At 40.9% G+C, this 18,212-nt stretch overlaps 1 protein-coding gene across 7 annotated transcripts in view; it reads left to right on the top strand.

The window, feature by feature from the left end:
- PRKN (parkin RBR E3 ubiquitin protein ligase) overlaps nucleotides 1-18,212 on the top strand; it is a 1,133,456-nt gene that overhangs the window by 214,506 nt on the left and 900,738 nt on the right. The window lies entirely within an intron of this gene.

The raw sequence follows: 18,212 nt of genomic DNA, 5'->3' as shown, positions 1-18,212 counted from the left end.
ATTTTTCTGTGTAAGGTTTTATGATGTCATCCAACCTACGCTTATGGTGGTATATAAAAGAGGTTAAAACTGGATGAGATCACTTAGTTAAACTCAGCTAGACTTTCTAACATTCTCATAATGAAGTAGATATGAGTCATCCATGAGTCAGACTGTCTGGAATGGGCAGACATTAGAATTCTTCAGTCCTTACTTTTTTTCTCACCTATAAATTGGAGATAGCATTAGTGCCTGCATTTTAAAGGGTTCTTCTGAGAACTGGATACAATTTTACCTAGAAAACATTGGCACACACAAATGTGGAGCTGTTATTACTTTAATTTGATGCATAATTGACAAAAAGATAAACCTTCTGCTATTGCTTTATCCTAGAATTTATTCTATTTTAAAACATTCAGAAAAGGGGAAGGATTATGCACGCCACATTGCCTGCTCCCCCACATATGACCTAACCTCAGAATAGCATTTTATAGGATATTTGTGGAAGCTTTTTTATTCAAATCATATGACAAACTGTTATTACAGGAGAAGAGTGTGTCCTGTCTTAAGGAAGTCGGCAGTCCAGAATGCACCCTACATGCCATTTTATATGGGGCACAGTTTTACCAGAGTACTTACTGCTCAAACTCTGTTTAACGGGGAACACACAATGATTTAAGATTGCTCCTAGGAATCTGTGAGTCGCTCAAATGTACAATGGCGAGCAAGAGAGGCACTCTGAACAGACAGTGCACTGTAAGGCCTACTGAAATGGCAAACTGGAGATGCTAAATTTACGTGGTCTGTCGTTCTATTGTCAATGTAAAACTAAATGTGTGGCACTTGGTTTTCAGGTTCAATTAGTAACTTTTCTTGTGCTTATTTTGAGTGCTTACACAGAGATGTTGGAGCCTTGTATGTCAATATTTATGAATAGTTCTTATATAATCTTATGTAATGTTCTTGATTTCATCTCTATCTTTTGCCTTGAATTCTAACTCACATATGTGCACATTCATACACAGACACACACATCTATACATAATTGCATATTGCTTAATCAATCCTGTGTGCTAGTAGTAAATAATTAAGTAAAAATGGTTTTATTTCACATTAGAGGAGCATGTGAGATATTAAAACAATAATTACAAAGGAAGACTATACCAGTGTTAACACTTTACCTTATTAAAACAATCATTGAGAGTTATGAAAATATTTTGAGCACATAAAAGACAAAAATCAGTGCTGCCTTCTGAAAATAGTAGTGAGTTCACCAATCATCCGTAAGTCTTTATTTGATCAAAATTCCTACTTGTAGGTGTGATATTATGGATCTGAGAATATGTAATAAAATTTCCCGTATACGATGGACACCTGTAACTACATTTGGGAGGTGGAGATGTGAGGATCAGCGTCAAAGTCAACTCAACTACATAGTGAGCTCTAGGCCAGCCTGAATTACAGAGGCTCTGTCTCAGAATGTCCATAGCCTGTCAGTTTCAGGGTTTGTTGTTTGTCTTTGAACGTTTAACCCTTGCCCTAGTGGAGGGCTGTCAGAACACGTCATTTCCTAGTCACAACTATGCCCTATTCTAACATATCAGATCATTTCGACTTTTTATGGACAAGTTTATTTTGTTTGTTTGTTTTTGGTAGGGTCTCACTATGTACTATAGCCCTGTCTGCCCTATAACTCACTTTGTAGCCCAGGCTGGCCTCAAAAATCACAAAGATTTGCCTGCCTCTGCCTCCCAAGTGCTGGGATTAAAGTCATGTGCCACCACATCTGGCTAGTTTGTTTGTTCTTAACAAAAGATACTGATGAGAGATTTTCCTTTGAACAATCAGAATATCTCTTTGAGTGAGTGAGTTTTATTGACAGTGTTTTGTAGATACTAGAAAAGCAAATAAGAAGGAAGCAAACCGAACCCAAAGGTTTGTCATCTGCTTGCACAGCATGCTGTGTCTCACATGAAATGGATTTACACATTGAAGATAGAAACCTTGCTTACATATGCTCAACTTCTACTACATTTTTTTAAAACCCTGAACATTGTTTTGTTGTAGAGAATATGAGTTGGGCTAATAATGTTTATTATTAGAAGCCTATGATTATTATGGCAGTATTATTTAACCTACTATCAAATCCGTAAGTGACAGAGACACCTGTTGTATTTTAAATAAGCCTTACTTCACCTGTGGCAGGACAGACACTAACCTCCTAACCTACCCTGCATCTCCCGGTCCCGCATCCTGTGCCACTTGCTTTAATCTTTCCTGTCTGGGCCCCTTCCAGCCATAACCCATAAATACTCGCTCACACTTTTCATCTGGGCTGCTGTCCTCCCTCCATGCTAATCCAGCCATGCGCTTCTTTCTTCCCATGCTCACCCATGGAAGCTCTCCTTCCTTCTTTTCCCTCTACCTCTCTCTCCTTCTGATTCTTCTGTCCCTGAAAGCCTGTGAACCTTAGCTCTGCCATTCACTTCTTCCCTGCCTAGGCTTCAGCATTTTTTAATATATTTATTAATTTATTCATATTACATCTCATTGTTATCCCATCCCTTGTATCCTCCCATTCCTCCCTCCCTCCCATTTTCCCCTTACTCCCCTCCCCTATGACTGTGACTGAGGGGGACCTCCTCCCCCTTTATATGCTCATAGGGTATCAAGTCTCTTCTTGGTATCCTGCTATCCTTCCTCTGAGTGCCACCAGGCCTCCCCATCCAGGGGATGTGATCAAATATGGGGCACCAGAGTTCGTGTGAAAGTCATACCCCACTCTCCACTCAACTGTGGAGAATGTCCTGTCCATTGGCTAGATCTGGGTAGGGGTTCGAAGTTTACTGCACATATTTTCCTTGGCTGGTACCATAGTTTGAGCAGGACTTTTTATTAACCAATCAACTTTAAGTTAGGTAGAGGAAGGTTTACATGACAAAGACAGGTATATGTGAGAATGTGCTCATGCAACTGATTTTTAAGGAATTGGCTTGATGACATTGAGTGCAGAGTTGAGAGAGATGCCCAGTTCGCCCCTGGGAGGAAGCACAGGCTTTCTTTGATTGCCACACCATATTCCTTCCCTTCCCATATCGTCACTGTCCATGTACAGATTTGTTTTGTTCTTTCACATAGGAAGAAACTTTTGCTGGAAAGTTTTGTTTGTTTGCTTGCTTGCTCCTTCAAAGAGATGACCATCAAATGATGTCCTTAAATCCCATCTTGTCCGGTCACATATAACCTTACTACTTCTTTGATCAAATTTCATTTGGCCTTTTTTTTTTCCAAGAAGGACAACATCATAGACTAGAAATGACTCTATATTTGTGGACTCTATTGCATGTTTCTTAATGTTAGATGCCTATTATGTAGCCTAGTATTTTACTGTAGGTCAATGATATGGCTTATGTAGTTGTTCAGTGTAGTTACAAGATTTATAGTCAAGCCAGTTTCTTTCTTCAATATTCGTGCTCCTTCTTGTTTTAAGATCCATTCTCTCTTGTCTCTCTCATCAAGAACCAATTATAAGCCACAAATGAGGCCTGAGCTCTGTTCTCTGTGGCTATCTACTATGTATAAAACACATACAATTTATAGTATGTGGACCAAGAGAGCTGCTTTGGTTTAAAGGCAAGTCCTGCCATTCACTAGTTCTGTGGACTTGGGCACTTAGTTTGTTCCTCTGAAAAAATCAGAGTGAAGTCCTTAGAAGGAAGGGAAATGAGTAGGAACTGGTAATGAGACCTGACGGTGGAATTACAAAGGGCCTCTCCTGGAAGGCTGTGTGTGTAAAGGACTGCATTCTACGAATCCCTGAGAAAAACTACTCTGGAAGGAACAGCTAACCCAAAGGACCCAGACTGGGAATTTTTGTCATGTATTGAAGGACATAAAAGAAAGCAGATGTGGCTAGAAATTGGTAGAAACCAAGAAATTAATAAAGAAACTAAAAGAGTTCTGAAGAGGTATGACAGGCTTGACTAAAGTATAAGAAGCAGAAATGGCAAGAGGTGAGCACAGCTGCCATTTTTATTTTTGTGTAACGTCATTAGAATTTTCTTATAAACTGATTGTAAGATGCAGGCCTGTTAGGCAGTGACGTCATCAGGCTTAAAGGGATGCTTTTGGGAGATATTCCAATAAACTCTGCTTACTATGTTTTAAGGCTTCAGATAGGTTATTTTTATCTTCAAAAATAACTTGTTGGTGCATCCATGCCACAGCATGTGTGTGGAGATCAATGGTAACTCTAAGAGTTGGTTCTCTCCTAATATGTACTTCCTGTAGATGGAACTCAGGGGCTTAAGCTTGGTGTCAAATGCCTTTACTGACTGAGCCATCATATAAGTAACAAAATAGGCACATTTAGAGAGGAAAGATTCACAGTGTTCCATCTGTACCTTGCTTGCTCTGTTGGTTCTGGTCCTGTGGTCAGGTTGAGCAGCACGCCACAATGCACAACAAAGGAAGCTGCTCACTTCATGCCTCCAGGAAGCACAAAGAGAGGGAAACATGAGAAAAGACCAAGGACAAAGCATACCCTTCAAAGCTCCACCCCAGTGACTGGCTTCCCCCAGTCAGCCCCACCTCCTAATACCTCATTTAGTTTGATAATCAGTGCTGTGAATGGATACATGTTATGGCACATTGTCCAGTTGAATTTATTTGAGAACGCACATGTTCATTCCCAATCAAGACTAGACTAATGTAGAATCTGAAGAGAACTGTAATAGAAATACGTGGGGATTATTATTAGAGACTTTGATGCTCTTTCATTCTCAAGACCTGATTGTAGCAATCTTGACTTCTTGCATATGTCAAATTTTCATTATCAGCCCAAGATGAAATGAGGTGTGTGTATGTGATATAATATTTGGAATATTTACAATCAATTAAGCACGCTGTAGAGAAGCATACGCATTTGTACCCGCTACTTAAAACACAGAAACATTTAACTTGGGATCACAGCTCCAGGGGATAGGTGAGTCCTTCATCATCATGGCAGGAAGCATGGCAGAGCGCAAGGAAGACACGGGGCAGCAGTAGCTGCTCATCTTCACTGTCCTTCATCTCAGCATTGCCGATGTGAGCGTTTAAATATGATAACAGGAAGCAGGAGCATAAAAGTGAAGGCTGATGCTGGATTGTTCCCAGAATCTCAGTGTTCACTAATTGCTCTGGCTTCTAGAAAACAGCCAGGCAGTTAAAACTGTGAAATGTTCCCGTTTTCTCTGGCTCATGTCTTGGTGATAATTTTGCTTCACATATTCTTTATAGATCTAAACTACATAGACTTAGTCTCTTTATTTATGCCTAAATTTTAGCTTAATATAGTATTTCTATATGTTACCTATTAGAAGTAACAGAACTACCACTTACTTCTCAAAATATTTGCCACAGTTTCTTGTACCAGAGAATGGAGGTGTGGTGATGGAATGCAGTGTGTGTGTGTGTGTGTGTGTGTGTGTGTGTGTGTGTGTGTGTGTGTGTATGTTCATGAATATTTGTGTGAGGAGGCCAGAGACTGATGTCAGATACTAATCTTAGTGGCTCTCTGCTTTAGTCTTTGAGACAATGTCTTTTCACTGGACATGGAACTCTCCAACTGGGCTAGGTTTGCTCACAGAAAGCCTCAGCTGTCTTCCTAGCCTTTTCTCCCAGCACCAAGATTGCAGATATTTGCCAGTAGCCCTTGATTTGTACTAGGTTTTTGGAATCAAATTCAAATCCTTATGCTTGCACCCACTTCCTTTACTGACTGAGCAATGTAGCCAGCCTTGTAGATAGTCAGTTGGTCTTTGCAGGGGGCAGATGCCCACCCCCACCCCCTTGGGAGCTGCCTAACCTTTTAACAGTCTTCTCTAGCCAGCTGTTCTCCATCCTCAAGGTTGAAAGTCATGGGGTTGGAGTCCTTTTAAGATGTCAGTATGAAAACATTTTAAATAACAAAAGTAAGGATTCTATGTTAAAATTTCTTCCTGGAGGTTTGAAAGTATGCTATGATATTTTAACAATATATCTTTACACTTGATTTTGTATGTTTTCAAAATTAAAAGAGGCTAGTAAATTAATAAATAGTTTACTCTTGTGTAAAATATTCTCTGTTCTCATTGCTCTCTCCCTCCACACAAATGTACATATATGTACATAAATGTACACACACACACACACACACACACACACACACACATACACATATATACATGGAAGTACCCCTTGCATGGTGTGGGAAATGCCGTGGAGGGTATAGAGCCCAGGGTTAAGGGCAAGGCTTTGGGCTACAGTGCCTGGGGTCTGACAGTAACCCTGCCACTTGTGGGCCATACAGCATAAGCTTTCTTGGCCTCTGCTTTTTTTTCCGTATGTAAAATAATTATAATGTATTTTATTGCACAGTTTTATATCTATAGGACTTCAGAGCATTTTTATGACAGAAAATAAGCGTGTAAGACTTAAGACAGCACTTGGCCACAGCAAGCAGTCAACTTTACCTTTTATGTTAATTACTATCCACCCTTTACAACATAGTTAAAGACAATTATTATGACACAAACAAAACGAAAGGACATTTGTCTCTACCATTCCTTTCTCCAACATGGATCACTTCTCTGTCTATGAGTAGAAGTTCAGGCCACCATGACCCAAGCTCAGGGACCCTTCCCCTCTCTGCCATCCTCTGGCCATCTCCCCTGCAGTCCTTCCGCTGTGCTGATGTGAGCTGGGAAGTCCTTCCTGGAATCAGAACCCACCTCACCTCTGCTGCATCTTGATCTGGCTGAGGCACTTATGCTCATGGTCTGACTCTCTTTTATTGATATTACTTGCTCATATGATTTAATATACCCATAGGAATAGGATTTTTTTTTATAGGCTTGAACATTTTAGAACATCACTAAATAGTCTGCCCTATGTATTTATAACATATATGTATATATTACTTTTTGTCATGCACTTGAGACTATTTAGCTAGCTTCTCTGCTATGGTATTTTATTGGTAAATATTGAAAGCAAAATCAAATTTGTTGCTACATGCTTTTTCATTTAAACTAAAGTGCTGACTCTGTGTGACAAGGAGTGGGCTACCTGTCATGGCAGGCCACCTCAGTAATGTCAGACACCCTTGGGAAGAGCTGTAGGAGAGAGGTGCCATGAAGATGACAAGACAGAAAGAAAAGACAGCAGTGTCAGCCAAGAGCTGCTGAGGGAGCTGCGCAGAATCAAGCAAGAAGATCCAGGGCAGAGGAGCCTGGGAGAACAGGATGTCTCTTGTGGCCTGGAAGGGGTAGAGTTAGGTAGTGAGTTGGGAACCAAAACCCTGCCACACCCTTCAAATTCTGGGTGTCTCAGTGGGTATGACCACCAACCACTTTTACAAACACTTTTGGACAGTTGAGTCTCTGGGTAAAAAATTAAAATAAAAAGGTACTCACTCAAACAAAAGACAAGTACAGACTTGGGCTCACATAAAAAAGCAAACTAAGCCAGTCCTGATGTCCGCTGATACGTAACAGCCCCATGGATGTATAATTCACATGATACACAATTGGCCACTTAGTGTACAGCCTCGTAGCATTAGTGTCTGCACAGTTGTGAATTTGTCATCATGATCAATTTTAGAGTATTTCTGTCCATTCCAAAAAGAAACCTCAAACTCACAAGCAATTGTTTCCTCCTCCTAGCCCCTGGCTACTGTTAATCTGATTTCTGTGTCTGTGTATTTATTTGCTATTTCTGTCTGCATAGTTAATGTGAATGCAGTAATTAATTGTTTATTGCTTATGACTGCCTCTGTGTCTTAGCCTGTCTTCCCATTTATGTTGTAGAAGTAGCATGAGTCAGTTTCATGTTAATTGCCAAATAATATTTCATCACATATATAAAAGTCATCATATAAATATATATCACATTTTATTTTCCCATTCATGAGTTGATAGGCATTTGGATTTCTCTTTTTAGAGATGAACATTGCTGCTATAAATGGGTGGCATGCACTTGCTTATTTCTCTGGGGCATATATAGGAGAAGAACTGCTGGGTCACATGATGCCATATGGTGCCACATTTAGCTGTTGGAAGAACTGCTATGTTGCTTTTCAAATGTTTGTCAACATTTACAGTTTTTGTTTTATATCAATAATCAAGATCATAGAATACTGACAAGTCCACAAAAGTGATAATGTGTGAAAAATGTGACTGTCCCAATCACAACTTAGATCTTGGAACACCTGATACATGAGCGCCAATCTGGTGTCTGAATTGTACACACTTTCATAAACTTCCCAGAATACTAAAAGCCACAAACATTAAAAGGCATAATCTGGGAGAAATGCTGTTACATTAGGGCATGTGGCGGCTCCCTGGGACGCTCTGTTTGAGACTGCTTTTATTCCAAAGGGCACCATCTGGCCCCGTGTATGAGCAACTTGCAGTTTTAAGTGCAGGCTTTTGCTCATTAAAGTGGGTCAAACGTATTTTGAATTGGAAATGACATTTAAGGTTCTTCTGAGCAAATATTGCCTTAACCATGTCATTGTTTCTCCTCCTTCCTTGGCCCTTGTTCCCCACAGTAAGGACAGCGCAATTGCTCTGACAGCTTTGAACAAGAAAGATCCCAGGAGAGAATGTGTGGAACTGAGGGAGGGACTAAAGGAAACTAGTTCATGCCAATCAATATATTGTATCAAGAGTGCTGCCAAATGGAAACCTAGCATACAAATGTGTGTGGCTTTTCCTTAGATTTTGTAAAAAGCCAAAGCCTTTTATGGGTATAGGTATTTTGTATCACAAGGATGACAACATTTGCTATCATTATGAAAAAACAAATAAAAATTCCTTGGAGTTTTGGTAATATTGTTTGTGTCTATTACCCTGAGCTGTTTGATTTCCTTCATAGCCTGCATCTGTTTAATTCAAATTATGCACATGTCTCTCTGGACGGTAATTTCTTCCAGCTGCTGAGATGGTGGAGCAGGAATGCTATGTACTCAAAACAGCTGTTTAACTTAGGAGTGCTTGCATCATGCCCTGAGACTGGACTGCACAGCACTCAGAGACTATACCCTCCCATATAAAAAAATTCTTTCAATTATTTCTAAGCTGGCCTATTAAACGTATTTTAAAACTCCTCAACTTTGTATGCATAGAAACAAAAACAATCTGTCTTTACTCAAGTTGCCACTTAGGAAAGCAGGATGCTTTGTAAAAGTGTAAAATACTGCCCTCAATTTGTTTGGATTAAATGACTTAGTAAGAATAAGACCAGAGAGAAAATTAGGCAAAATTGAGAATGTAGTTCATTAAAGTTTTTGTCTATATATAAAAGAAGAATAGTTTCAGGGTGGGGGGGGCACTGGTTGATAATACACACACACACACACACACACACACACACACACACACACACACACACACACAGAGAGAGAGCAAACTCTCAGAGCCCTGAAGTATATTTAATTGAATTTATCAAAATGCCTCCAAGCAGAATATGTTTATGCTGCTATTTTGAATGCAAACAACTATGAGACAGAGAGAGAAGCCAGACCAGAGATGTGGCTTCCAGTGGCAGCCAGACACATGACTTTCTTCTTGGCACAAAGAACCCTTACCTCTTCACAGCCCCAGCTGCTCTCCTCTCCTGTGGGGCTCTGTGATTTCACTGGAGACAGGGAGTTGGGCCTGAGAGGAAGAACACACACAGCATTTAAAAGCATAATCCATAGACTCAGGAAATAGGGTGGAGTGTGCAGCCAGCCACGCCCACCCCAGCGCTGGGGTAATAGCAATCATGGAGGGGGAAGAGCCACTGCACATACCCTCACCCGTCTAGATGGGGATTTTAAAGACTGATAGTGAAGGTAAAAACATCTTTGAATTAGGCTGCATGTAAACTTGCTGCTGTTTTTTTTTAACTGATTAAAAATAACTGCCACTATATGAGAGGGCTTAGTGTTCTATATTATCCCAAATACAGAGAGTCACCTTAGGAGGATTGATGTACACCAGGGTGTCTCAGTGGGCAGAACACACAGAACACGCAGAACACTGCATTCTGGAAGTATATTTTGCTAGTTGAATTTGAGATTAGGTCTTTACACCTCTTAATTAAATTACATATCATTGAGTGTATAACAGCCACTCTTGATGGATGCTTCTGGTGTGAAGATGCAGAGATCATGAGTGCGCTGGCATGAGCCTAAACAGTACTTATCCCTGCTCTTGACTGTGGGAAGCAGGCCGTTCACCTGCTGCTATTGGCTCACATGTGCTGTGGCCCTTGGGCTCCATCCTTGAGGCTGTACTATTGTGCTTGTTTTTGAGCCAAGTAAAGGAACACACTCCTAAGTGATTTTTCACGCCTGTTAAAATGTATTTGCTACAGATCCACATGACTGTCCTCAGTTGGCTAATTAAGAGCACATGCAGGCCGCATCAGCTATGGTGAACCCACTGTTAACACTGGCAAGGTTTCCATTATTCAGCTACATCTTGGGGCTCAAACACATCAATAATAGTAAAGTTCTTCCATTTCAAAAGTGGTATAGTCTACTAGCATTTTGCCATCTCTACTTGACTATTTTAACTATTTCCTAGAATTAGGTATCATTGTAACATATATATTATCAAATATAATAATATGATTTTTGCTGATCTATAGAAGTAAAAATTATAAACAAATTATAGTTGTACAGAATACCACCACTAATAAATAATCTAGTGTTTTTGAAGACAGCCTAATTCATAGGCAATACTTCCATGATGGGCGGTTTAAGAACATAGACTACATGTTGTGTGCATGTGTGTGTGCCCTGATGAGACCCACACTCTTTCTACTGTGATCAGCTCACCGTTACTCCATCAGCTTCCGTCTTTGCTGTAGTCTTAACACCTCCAACACACCATGCATTGTCCAACCACAGTATGTTTGTTTTAATAATTAAAAAAAATAAGATGCCAGGCAACAGATATTAGATGGAGAAGTTTATTAAACAAGCATAGGGAGAGAAGGTGGAGGGGAGGGGTACCCCAGAAAGAGACAGAGGAAGAGAGGAGGAGAGAAGAAGAGAGGTAAGAGAAGGAGCTAAGAGGGAGAGAGACGGGGTGAGAGGGCGAGCGGTAGGTGAGTTTGTCCTTTTATATAGCCCTGGGTAGGGCCACACCCCATGGCACGTAGGCCGTGACATCACAGGTACACAGAATCCCAACAGTTTGTCCCTTCCTGTGACAGAAATTAGCATAAAATGAAAGCAAAAGAACTGTCTTTTAGGTTTGTATTCTCACGTGCTTACAGATTCCACTCTGTCCTAAAGCTAAACAGTTCTGCATGTAAAATCTCGGGGTCCACAGTTTACCTAGACTCACAGTTCCGTAGAGAACCTTACAGACCTGCCCTGGCTGCATCCCGCACCTCTTGGCTCAAATAACAACTGTAAACTCAGTGACTATATTACAACAAGGCCTCTCTACAGTCTACTCATACAGACAAATATTTATAAAGCTAACTTGAATGAAAATATTAAAATGCTTAACTACATTTGTTCGTTGGATGAAAGCCTGTGGAATTATAGCTGCAGCAGTGCTATGGGACTCTGGAATGGTGAGTTAGACAATGGGCTTTTGAATGATCTGAAAAATAAGGAGTTAGTTGAGAATGAAAAAGGGAAGGTATGTTTGTTGTGAGTGGTTTGGCTTAAGTTCTTATTTTGGTTCACTTTTCTTCCAGACCTTGTTGTTTAATCAGCTTTGGTCCAAGGCAATGTGTTAGCTGTACTCTGTTTTCTTTCCCTCTGCTCTTTGCCAGCCTGTCATACAGCTCCTCTGTCCCTTCCCCTCTGCAAAGCTAGGCACCTTGAATGTGTAATACTTCATGACCTACTTGTAGCTCTCGCGTCGGAAATAACCTACTCCTACAGGCTGTCCGTCCTGCTCTGAGGCTCATGGGGCCTCATCATTTGTCTGACCAACACTAAAGCTGCAGCCCTGTGTAGCCCGGGTGTTCAGGAGGGTCTTCTGTACTTTAAAGCCAAATGTACAGTCATGGAATGCTGAAGTGTCGATTGTGACATGGACTAACTACTAGGCATTGTTGTTTCTCTTTACTTCCCCAGTGCACATGTTTATGGCAACTTCACTTAGGAAACGAAGCATCCAGACATCCTTTCCAGGGCACTATGGTGTCAGCATTACCACAGTATCACAACACATTGCCAGTGAGAAATGTATACACTGTGGTTAAGAAACCAGCTACCCCTTGCTTGTCCAATTGGAGGCTACTCTAAATCTTAAAACAGTTACTGCTTTTTCCATCTTATACTATCCACAAATATACATTTACCATCTGAACAATACAAATGTGAGTGTTTCTATTTCCTATAGCCTGTATTAGTTACCCAAGTGTGAGCTCATGTTTTCCTTTGTTGGAGTAAGAGATGGCCAGTGAAATTCTGTCACAGTGTTGAGAACAGAATGTAAAAATTTTGAAAAATGTCATCTTATTCAAAGTAAACTCTGATTCTTGGTTGAATTCTTTTATGGATTTTTGCCACCAAATTTATGATTTTTTTTTCTGGTAAGTGAAATTTAAGTGGTAGTGATCTTTAAAATGGATTGTTAAATAACACTACATCATTGCCTCTGCAGTTTGTCATACACATTGCACAGTTGACACCTGTCATCTCAAACAGTATTACAGTGTCCTTGGGGTAGAGGAGAAAACCCAACATCTGTTACATGATGTTAAGCTTAATTAAAAAATGCTTGTTTCCTGTACAGCTGTGTTTAGCTGGTCTGTCTCTATACAGAATGGCAGTTTGCCAGTGATTGGTAGTCACTCCTACACACAGGCTGCCACTCTCTCACTTCTCTCCTTGAGGCACTTCTGTCCCCCAATTACCCTGGTAGCATCTCTTAATACACCACTCATGTTCATCCTGAAAGCAGTTTTTTGTTTGTTTGTTTGTTTGTTTGTTTGTTTACCGGACATAGTTTAGATCGCCATCTAGTTTTTAACCTTCTAAAAAGTTCTTGCAAAGTCTACTTTTTAAAAACACATTTCACAAGCTTTTCCTTTAAGCAGAGGCTGTAGACCTGAAAATGCTGTTTGGTTTAGAGCAATCATTATGAGGTATTAAAGATGAACATGTTCTTCCCTTTTTAGTGTTGCAAGGCTGTATAGAAGTATGCAGAACTGAATCAGGAGAACATGTGTTTGTGACTTTGCTCTGTGCAGCCATGAGCTGAGCACAAGGAGCCTTCGCCCACCTCTTGCCATCTCCCTCGTAACCCTGGTAGAAAGCCATCCTTCCACTGTGCTCATGTAAGCGGGGAGAGGTCCTGGAGTCCGAGCTGACCTCACCTCTGCCCCCAGGGTTCAGCAAACTCCTGGATGGCAGAACTGACTGTAAGAAAAGATCATGAAATTCAGAATAAGCAGAAAGGTGATATGATGTGGCTTCACAGGGGGACAAACCCCAAGGGGAAAATCATTCTGTTAGGCTTCAGCCATCTTGCCTTTGCTTTTCTCCATTGTTATGGACCTTATTCTGGTAGTGACAAGGACAAACCAGAGGAGGGTTTTTTTTTTTTAAGTTTTATTTATTTAACACCTGCATGCTGTAAGAGGGAATGAGATCTCATTATAGATGGTTGTGAGCCATCATGTGGTTGCTGGGAATTGAACTCCAGGACCTTTGGAAGAGCAGCCAGTTATCTTAATCTCTGAGCCATCTCTCCAGCCCCAGAGGAGGGTTTTAGCAAGAAGGACTAGGCCAGTGCAAGGAGGACAGCCATGGTGCAGTGAGGAGGTGCATGTAAAGGAGTCTCTTGTGAGGGACAAAGAACCTCAGCAAAGAAGACAAGGACAGCCTGGGCAAGGGAACGGGAGTGCAGGACAGCAGTGTTTGTCATCTGTTCCAGCCTCCCGCTTCCACAGCTGGGACCAGCTCTTGTCTGGGAGCGGCTTTTCATACCCATCCTGTCTCCAAGGTAGACCTATTGCATTCTCTGGAGCAGAACACCAGCATGAGGCTGGTTCCTGGGGAGCCTGCATTCAGGGTTCCCAAAGGGGGATGCTAAAGCCATCCCTCTGAAACTAACCCCCACATCCCCACGTCCCCACCACCTGGGTTGCCAGCTGACCCATTATCTTGTTTTCCTTGGAAATGTTATTTTGTCTGCCATGCTGGCCCGTGGAGCCACTCTGTTGAAAACGTTTTTTTTCCACTGGTGAAAATAAAATCAGCTTATGTTATTTCTTCCCTTTAAAACAGCATGGTGGCACACATCCTGTGAAAGGAAAATGTCACGCCGCTGCTGCTCCCACGTGACAGAGCTCCTTGGAAAAGACTTTGATTTTGCTTGCTGGGGGATTGATTTTAAATCCATCTTTGAATTATCTTCTCTAAAAGCTGCTCCCAGTCAGTGTGTTGTGATTCCCAGTTGAGCTGTTAATTTCCGCCTACATATGTAGTTTAAGAAAACCAAATATTTTATGCTCTTATTTGTAAGAGGTAAATATTAAATTTATGACACGTCGTTAAATTTGATTTCATGTATTTTATGTGAGACTGACTATATCCGTTTTGGTAGAAGAATGATATATGTTAAATCTTATAAATATATTTGCCAATGTTCTACCATATTTGACCTGTAGAACTGGTGGTTGGTACAGCCAGTGTGCCAAGACACAGGAAAGGAGAATGCCCTGAAAAGGAAGTGGTTATTATTCTCAAAAGAAGAGAGTTGAAGGTAGACCTGAGGGGTGTATTATATTTCCTCTATTGTGCAAGCTACAGCCCCCCCGTGTGTGTGTGTGTCCCGGAGAGAGGGGTATGCAGAAAAAAATGAGCATTGAAAGTAATCTATAAAATGAAAATCAAGTAAGATAGGGGTATATGATCAGGTCCATAGCAAATGGTAAACTAGGACATGAGCCTTAGATGCTTCCAGATTATTTTAGAGCATAGAGTCTAAATATGTTTGTCAAACTGTCCAAGACTGTATAATCTATTCTTCAATCACTACTTCCTCCTCTAAGACCCTTTTCTCCCAGGCCAAAGGACATAAGAGAGAGAGCCCAGTAGTGTGAGCTTTAGTGACCAGCATTCATTCATTTTTCTGCTTTAAAGATGTACTGTGAATCTAGTGTCAAGATTATATGCCATTCTCAATGGTTCCCTGCTAAGGGCAGTTCCTCTGGGGCACCTAGAATGCTTGTTTGAACTAATACTGATTTTCACATGCTACATGCACAACTTTGAGAGACATTCTTTTGGAAGTCTCAGTTTCATCTACGCTGTTACAGGACCTTTGTTTCTAGTGCTAAGCAAGAACATTCAGGGAGATTTTCACATTCCCTTTTCTAATACAGGCTATGACATTGCATCCTGGTGCCCAGAGTCATATTAGATGTCTGTTTAACATATCACTACTTATATTTTAATAAAAACAATTTCATCAGTAATTTTTTCTTTAGAATTTTCTGGGGAGATTAACAAATGTCTTCTTAGTCCAGATAGGGAAGTAATGACAGAACAAAGTCATGATACCACCCAACCCAACTTGGTGGACCAGTGAGTTTATTGGGGGTTTCTACATGAATGTGGAGTTAAAGGAGCATGGATAACTCAAAGGCAGGTGCTTTTCCAAAAGCCACCTGTGCCAGCACAAGTGACAATTCCTGAACATTAAAATCCCAGAGTTCTTTCCCCAGCTTTCCGGCAGTTCTATAGTCTGGAGGGTCTCATCTTACCAGTTCTTACTGATTATATTCTCTTGGGGATGTTGAAACCTTGTGAATCTGATAAGCTTCAGGGGCATCCTGTGATATCTGAGTTGTTTTCTTTCTGATTTTTAAGCGTCCTCCCTTTAGAACAATGGTTCTGAACCTTCCTATCTCTGCAACCCTTTAATACAGTTCCTCATGTTGTGCTGACCTCCAACCTTAAAATTATTGTGTTGGTACTCCAGAACTGTAATTATGCTGCTGTTGTGAACTGTAGTGCAAATATCTGATATGCAGGACATTTGATATGTGACCCCACAGGGGCCATGACCCACATGTTGAAAACTGCTACTTTAAAAGTTTCTAAATGCTAAGGAACTCTCCTGTAAGATAGTCATAAGGCAAAGGTTATTGCTAGATAGCTAACTAATGAGAAAGTTATCAGGAAAAATGGTGTGAAAAGCAGGATGTGGGCCAATTGGTAGTGGCACATGCCTTTAGTCGCAGGACTCGGGAGACAGAGGCAGGAGGATAGCTGTGAGTTTGAGGCCAGCCTGATCTACAAAGTGAGTCCAGGACAGTCAAGGCTACACAGAGAAAGCCTGTTCAAAAAGCCAAAACCAAAACAAAGCAAGCAAAACAAAGCAAAAACAAAAACAAAAACAAAAAAACAAAAAACAAAAAAAAAAAAAAAGAAAAAGAGAAAGAGAAAGAGAAAGAGAAAGAGAAAGAAAGAAGAAAAACAAAAAAACATAGGATCTGAAAAGAAGATGTTTATATAGCCAGATGTAAAGCTGAAAGATGATATAAATATAGAATTGATGGTGTTTACTCTGCTGGTTGCTAGGCTAATATGTTACAGGATTTTAAAAAGTAAGGCCTGAACTATGTGGCTTATCACTATAGCCTGGAAAATGTGAGACTTCTAATACTACTGGCTTTTGCTTTGTTTTAGTAGGAACCTAACTTTTTAGAGTCATACAATTTGTGGACCATAGTGAATAGTAAAAACTCTGAAACCAACAATTCATTTTTTCTAGGGAGCCAAGTGATTAAACAATTGGATCATGCTCTAGTTGGACGGGAAAACAATCAACTTGTTTTCCCTTATTTCTCATTTTGAAAACTTGTTCCTTTTTTATTAAAAAAATAATTTATTCAGATTACATCCCAGTTGTTATCCCCTCACTTGTATATTCACATTCCCACCCTATCTCCCTCTTTCACCCTATTCCCCTCCCCTAGGTCTGTGACAGAAGGGGACCTCCTCCCCCACCATATGATCACAGCCTGTCACATCTCATCTGAGGAGCCTGCTTTCTCTTCCTCTGAGTGCCACCAGGCCTCCCCACCAAGGGGAAGTAGTCAAATAGGGGGCAGCATAGTTCATGTCAGAGTCAGTCCCCGCTCTCCCCACAACCATGGAGAATGTACTCTCCATTGGCTAGCTCTGAATAGAGTCTCTAGGCTTACTGCATGCATTGTCCTTGGCTGGTACAGCAGTTTCTGCAGGCTCCCCTGGGTCCAGGTCTGCCAGCCTTGATGGTCATCTTGTAGGGTTCCTGGACCCTCTGGGTCCTTCTATCTCACCATTCTCCCATACCTCTCTCACCTGGAGTCCCACTGGCAAGGGAATGGAACAGATGCTGAGACTTGCTATTGAACAGTTGTTCTTAAGTTGTCTTATCTGTTTTCATAAGCAAAATGATTTTCCAACAAGATGCACAAATCCTTAGGAGTTTATAGCCTTAACCATGTTATTAGCCTAAGTTTCTTTCCTCAAGGCCTCTGGTTTTGGCTTGCAGATGGCCAACCAGTCTCTTCCTTCCCTCCCTGGTGTCTGTTCTGTGTTCTTACCTCGTGAGACTGGTCAGGTGGGATTAGGACATTTTCTCTGAGTGGACCCGCCTTCAGAGGTGCTAGGGACGAGGCCCTCACCATATGGAACTAGGAGAAGTAATTCCATTGGTAACGCCTGGCACTGCCTTCTCCTCTAGAACACACCCTGGAATAGCCCCGAGTTTCTTAAGGACAGACTGTGTCCACCAATAACTTGTCCATAGAAAACCAGCAAGGAGTTTACTATACACATGAATTCATTCCAGTCAACACTTCCCGAGGAAGTGTGAAAACTTCTGCAAGTGACTCTTAATTCTTGATTTCTGTCAAACAGGTCTAACCACTCTGTTCCTCCCTGCAGCTCTCTCAGGTACACCCCCACCTCACACTCCTCCTAACTTTGTGTCTTCTTTCTCTATCTTCATATATATATATATGAAGTTCAATTTGTGCCACCTATATACTCATGAGTATGGTGTTACCCACTGGAGGTTGTACAACCAACATAAATACATGGTCTACATAAACTAATAGGTATATTTAATTAAAAATAGTTTTCCCAAGCAAGGGCTTAGTTTTGCAAAGTTCTATTTGGTGAGGTTTACCTATACAGAAGTGGTATATTCCATTTATAGCTGGAGGTATTCTTTAGAAATTGACAAATATCTGCTTTA

Source organism: Acomys minous (assembly GCF_964271855.1).
Source record: "Acomys minous genome assembly, chromosome: 3".
NCBI lineage: Eukaryota > Metazoa > Chordata > Mammalia > Rodentia > Muridae > Acomys > Acomys minous.
The sequence above is the reverse complement of the archived record's forward strand: the minus strand, read 5'-3'. Positions and strand labels throughout refer to the sequence as shown.